The following is a 5,000-nucleotide window of genomic DNA, read 5'->3' as shown; positions in this document are numbered from 1 at the left end:
TGTTAACACATTTTATTTTTTTTAAAACTTGCTGCATGCTTTGAATTTAAAAATGAAGAATGAATTACACAAACTGTATGAATGTATACGTTATGAACCATATTACCGCTAGGTGCACACACACCCAATTACCACACACCCAATTTTGCAATTAAAATCTCGAGTTTACGGAGAAAATAATATCGAACTCAGTCCTTGCTAACTGGAGCGAGAGGACACAAAGCAAATAAACCCACACACAAAAATGTACAGTCGCTTTTATTATGAGAGGAAATAAATATAAATTTATCCTACAAGTATAAATAAAAATATAAAAAGATATACATCTATCTATATATATATATACGACTTGTGTCTGTGTGTGTGTGTCTGTGTGTGTGTGTGTGTGTGTGTGTGTGTGTGTGTGTGTGTGTCCGCGATGCACGCCCAAGGTTCTCGATGGATCTGTTTCAAATTTGGTGGCCATATTCAGCTACACCCCGGACACAACCTGCTCGATGAGATATTTCAACACGTGCTCTCAGCGCGCAGCGCTGAACCGATTTTGGTTTTTCTCTGGATCCATTCCCAGTAACTCTTCCTTATCTTCTCCAGTGTTTTCAGCGTTTATCTCCCTTCCTTCGTGTGGCGTCAATCCATATTCCCGTTTCTATTTTTAGAAGGTCACTGTCGACAACGCTCAATCCATATTCCCGTTATACTATTTTTACTCTTCTCCAGTGTTTTGCGCGTTTATCTCCCTTCCTTCGTGCGGTGCGCCGGCAAAGCCGGGTCCCAGGCGCAGCCGGGTATTCGGCTCGACTTCTTCCCGGCGAAGCCGTACCCGGCGAAGCGGGTATTCATGTAGTTTATTATGAGAGAGAATAATGGATTTATCACGAGAGGCAAATAATGAACGTATCATGAGAGGAAATAATATAATTATGTACAAAAAAAGAAAATACAGATAAATCTAAATTATTTTGAGAGGAAGTAACACACGACAAATACGCCTACCTGATTTACCCCCATTATAAAAATTGCAGAATATAATTATAATATAATGCAAATTCTAATCAATTTTAAAAATATATTTCTTTTCATTTGTTCGGGTGGTTGCGATAGGACAGGTTTTTCAAAAGCTGTAGGGCGATTATGCTCGTGTTCCAAAAATGCAGTCTTGAAAAGGACAGTCATAGCATAATAAATTCGCCTAGCCATTTCTCCTTCGTTTATTTGCCATGTATTCTTCCGCACCAGTTAGCATAGGAGTTCCATATTTCTCTGCATACACTCGAGGAGTTTTTCATTGCACAAATGGGAGTGTGTACATCTTTCACAATCTGGATGGTAAAAATAGGTCACAACTTTGATCCAGGAGCACTTTTCACTTTAAAGCACACTCCTTCCTGTGTGTAAAAAAACCAAAACCAACTCAGATCTGTCTAGGATGTCTTCCATCCTTATGTAAAAGTTCATTTAAAAAATGCAAAAACAAAAATAATCAAGAAAGGTTAATTACTGGAACGTTCAATCAAAGACGAACAAAACATTCACATGGAACGTCGACCTATAGTGTCTTTGAGGTGGACGGACGAACAAGTGATAACAAGATTTTGTTTTGTTTTTGTTTTTGTTTGTTTGTTTGCTTAACGCCCAGCCGACCACGAAGGGCCATATCAGGGCGGTGCTGCATTGACATATAACGTGCGCCACACACAAGACAGAAGTCGCAGCACAGGCTTCATGTCTCACCCAGTCACATTATTCTGACACCGGACCAACCAGTCCTAGCACTAACCCCATAATGCCAGACGCCAGGCGGAGCAGCCACTAGATTGCCAATTTTAAAGTCTTAGGTATGACCCGGCCGGGGTTCGAACCCACGACCTCCCGATCACGGGGCGGACGCCTTACCACTAGGCCAATGATAACAAGATGATGAATAGAAAATAAACATCGCTCAGTTAGAAGTTGTTTTCTTTCTCAAAATGAGGGTTAGGGTTAAGGTTAAGGTTAACCTACATTCACCTAAATAAAAACGAAGCATACAGCTTTTTAAACTTAAACAAAGTTTTTCGGTTTCAAATTTGAAACTTCTTTTGCTGTTGGCCTTTTGCAAACAGCATCTCATAAGCAGGGAAGGTTTCGCTGAGAATTCACACTGGTGTTTGGAAAGAAATCCCGCTTCACAACTTGACGAAATAATTGAAACTTCAAGCATTTATGTAAACATTTCCATAAGCACTCAGCCTACTTTTTGCAACAATTTTTGCTTGCTGAGCCTCCCCCCCCCCCCCCCCCCATGTCTCTGCTTTAAGTGTATACATGTTCCGCCCTTAACATAAGACAATTATGTTATCTATAGCATTGAAATGTTCATGAATATTCATGGTTTGGATTTCACAGTTTCTATCAAAATCTACACTCATCTGCATTTAAATGAACGTGCTTTTGAAGTATCATATGCAGCACTCACTCTCTCTCCCTCCCTTCACCCCTTTCTCTCTCTCTCTCCTTCACTCTCATACTCACTCCCTCTCTCTTTCTCTCTCCCCACCCTCCCCTCTCTCTCTCTCCTTCACTCTCATACTCACTCTCTCTCTCTCTTTCTCTCTCTCTCCACCCTCCTCTCTCTCTCTCTCTCCTTCACTCTCATACTCACTCACTCTCTCTCTCTCTCTGTCTCTCTCTCTCTTTCTCCCCACCCTCCTCTCTCTCTCTCTCTCTCTCTCCCCCCACCCTCCTCTCTCTCTCTCTCTCCCCACCCTCCTCTCTCTCTCTCCCCCCACCCTCCTCTCTCTCTCTCTCTCCACCCTCCTCTCTCTCTCTCTCTCTCTCTCTCTCTCTCTCTCTCTCTCTCTCTCTCTCTCTCTCTCTCTCTCTCTCTCTTATACATGTATAACGACGGTGTAGTGACTGTGATGCTGCTGCTGCTGCTGCTGATTATGATCGCTGATGAAGATGATGATAAAGATGATGATGATGATGCAGAGTCTGAATCGTATCCTTGGTTTTGATGTGTTTAATTTTAATTTTATTGTTATTATCTTAACGTATGTGTCTCGCTATGCTGATTCTATTTGGGACTTTATATATGCACTTTAAGTCTTAAACACGTGCAAAGTAGTCAATTCAAACATGGAACGATTTCGTCAGCAAAAATCTTGGTCTACATATTGACCTCAAATGCAATATGACAAGATTTTTGAAACATCCCAGTTCCATTTACACTGGTGCAAATAAAGCTGAGTGTGTTCACGGGGGTGTGGAAAGGGGCAGTCGGAAGAAAAAACAAGTCGCGTAAAGCAAAATTACTATATTTAGTCAATCATTCTGTCGAATTCACAGAATGAAATTGAATGCATTGCATTGTTTTCACCAAGTCCGCGGCAATGAAATCGTTATTACTTTCACGTTAAAAACGCACAGAAATTGACAAGCCAGTAAAGCGCAGTAGTGATTGCACTTCACATGAAAGCGCGCTTGTCTGTATTCTATTACTTTCTGGGCTTGTTTTTGATCCAAACATAACATATCTATATGTTTTTGAAATTATGAAACAATAAAGAATAAGCTGAAATCATTTTTGGATCGATAACTAAATGTTTTATTTTAATTAGAATTTTCAAATGACTAAACTCATTAATTAAATTGCTTCGCTTCCAAGCAAAAATGCAATCCCATAGTCCGGCCTTCGTCGAAGATTGCTTGACCAAAATTTCAATCAATTTTATCAAAAAATGAGGATGTTACAGTGCCGCCTCAACTTTCGCAAATATGACGTCATCAAAAACATTTATCGAACCAATGGAGAACAAAAGTCTGGGGATATCATTCTCAGCCGGGAACTCTCATGTACAGTTTCACGAAGATCAACCTAGTATTTTTCTCTGAATCGCTCGACACATACATACACACAGACAGACTGACAGACACACATACACAACGTCCCTCGTCTCGATTCCCCGTCCGAGTATGTTAAAAAATTCCGTACGTGCGTGCGTGCGTGCGTGCAAGTGTGCGTGGTTGCGTGCGTGGGTGTGTGTGCTTGTGTCTGTGTACTATATGGCGCGTAGGCTACCAAGAAATTTACAGACAACATTCTGAGGTACAGTGATTGCAAAAAGATACCCGAATAATCTTGCAAATGCAGGAAGACCTGGTCGTCGCGATATAACCTTGAATGGTTGAAAACGACGTTAAACACCAAATAAAGAAAGAAAGGAAGACCTGGTAAAAACAAGCGTACATTGAGCAAGACAAGATGACAAGCAGTTTAAACTCCGATCACAGTAGGTTTACCATGCAAATAGTAGAGGGTTGAAAACCTTGTCACAAAGGTACTTCCACCCCATACGTCTTTCTGTAGTTTCTTCATTTTAATTTGTTGTTTTATCAGCAGTTCAACAGGGTGGTAGAAGTGTCAAGTAAGTTGCAAGGAGTGTCTGTCAACTGTACTTAGAGTACGCAGTAAGTTCTTTTTTCACAGTGGAACCTCACGTTTGAGACCCCCCCCCCACCCCCCCCCCCCCCCTTTCCGATTTAAGAGTTCCCTCTTTATATAACCTTGATTTTTCAGATGTGCTGTTCATAATCTTTGTAAATTTACCTCCACTTTAAGATTCCCTTCTTTTCAAGACCTGGTTTTTCATTTGTATTTAGGTCTTAAAAATGGGGGTTCTACTGTACTTACTCTCTATTAATTTTGTTAAAGGTTGTGGGAAGTAATTCATGGGCAGCGGAAGGGATTTCATTGTGTCTCTATTTTCTGTCGTGTTTCTTTACACCCCCGGTATAGGGGTGTGTATAGGATTCGGTCGATGTGTTTGTTTGTTTGTGTGTTTGTGTTCGCATATAGATCTCAAGAATGAACGGACCGATCGTCACCAAACTTGGTGAACAGGTTCTATACATTCCTGACACGGTCCTTACAAAAATTGGGACCAGTCAAACACACGGTTAGGGAGTTATTGGTGGATTAAGATTCTACAAGGACTTATAGAGGGACATATTAATGG

The 5,000-nt window shown here is 40.9% G+C and overlaps 1 long non-coding RNA gene across 1 annotated transcript in view; it reads right to left on the bottom strand.

Moving 5' to 3' along the window:
- LOC138983859 (uncharacterized) overlaps positions 1-5,000 on the bottom strand; it is a 410,309-nt gene that overhangs the window by 233,775 nt on the left and 171,534 nt on the right. The window lies entirely within an intron of this gene.

This window comes from Littorina saxatilis, linkage group LG13 (assembly GCF_037325665.1).
Source record: "Littorina saxatilis isolate snail1 linkage group LG13, US_GU_Lsax_2.0, whole genome shotgun sequence".
NCBI classification, from domain to species: domain Eukaryota; kingdom Metazoa; phylum Mollusca; class Gastropoda; order Littorinimorpha; family Littorinidae; genus Littorina; species Littorina saxatilis.
Note: the sequence above shows the minus strand (reverse complement) of the source record. Positions and strands in the feature narration are given on the sequence as shown.